Consider the following 1,140-nt stretch of genomic DNA (forward strand, 5'->3'; position numbering starts at 1 on the left):
GCTCACCCTGTGGTCTGTGTGGGTCCTAACACCCCAGTATAGTGACGGGGACACTATACTGTAAAAAAAAAAAAACACCGTCCTTCGGATGAGACGTTAAACCGAGGTCCTGACTCTCTGGTCACTAAAAATCCCATGGCACTTTTTGTAAAGAGTAGGGGTGTAACCCCGGTGTCCTGGCCAAATTCCCTCCACTGGCCCTTGTCTGTCATGACCTCCTAATAATCCCCATCCACTGAATTGGCTCTATCTCTCTCTCTCTCTCCTTTCCGCCTGTAGCTGGTGTGTGGTGAGCGCACTGGCGCCGTTGTCCTGTGGCTGCCGTCGCATCATCAAAGTGGATGCTGCACACTGGTGGTGGTTGAGGAGAGACCCCCCCACATGATTGTAAAGCACTTTGGGTGTACAGCAATACACAAGAAAGCGCTATATAAATGCCTCATTCATTCATTCATTCATTCCTTCATTCATTCATTCATTACATTTTTTTTCAGCCTAGACCTGTTTTATTTCTTATTGAGACCTATAGTTACCTTTATCAGTGTGACTGCAAGAGAGGTTTATATTGATATTCTATATACACTGCCCTCTACAGCCTGGTGGAAGCAGGACACGTTAGAAAAGTCTCAAACTTTGCAATAGCCTACTGTGATTGAGGGATTTAAGACATTAAGTGTAACAATGTCTAGCCAGTTTCTATATACTTCTACTCAAACCTGAAATACTGTCGAAATTAAATTTATGTCTGGCAGAAGGGTGGTGGCAACTACTTGTATTGGAATTATTTGTTTATCAATAGGGACACAATGAACAACCTTTACTTCCAATATATTTACATTTACATTTAGTCATTTAGCAGATGCTTTTATCCAAAGCGACTTACAAATGAGGACAATGGAAGCAATCAAAATCAACAAAAGAGCAATGATATACAAGTGCTATAACAAGTCTCAGTTAGCTTAATGCAGTACACGTAGCAAAGGTTTTTAAAATAATATAATAAATAAAAAGAAAACGAATAGAGCAAGCTAGTGTTAGAGGTCTTTTTTGCTTTTGTTAATTGTATAATAAATGAAAAGAAAACCGATAGAATACAAAAAGATTAGAAAGCGAGTGTTTTTTTTTTTTTAATAAAACAAG

The sequence above is a fragment of the Sinocyclocheilus anshuiensis genome, unplaced genomic scaffold, assembly GCF_001515605.1.
Source record: "Sinocyclocheilus anshuiensis isolate Anshui unplaced genomic scaffold, SAMN03320099.WGS_v1.1 scaffold154, whole genome shotgun sequence".
Lineage (NCBI taxonomy): Eukaryota > Metazoa > Chordata > Actinopteri > Cypriniformes > Cyprinidae > Sinocyclocheilus > Sinocyclocheilus anshuiensis.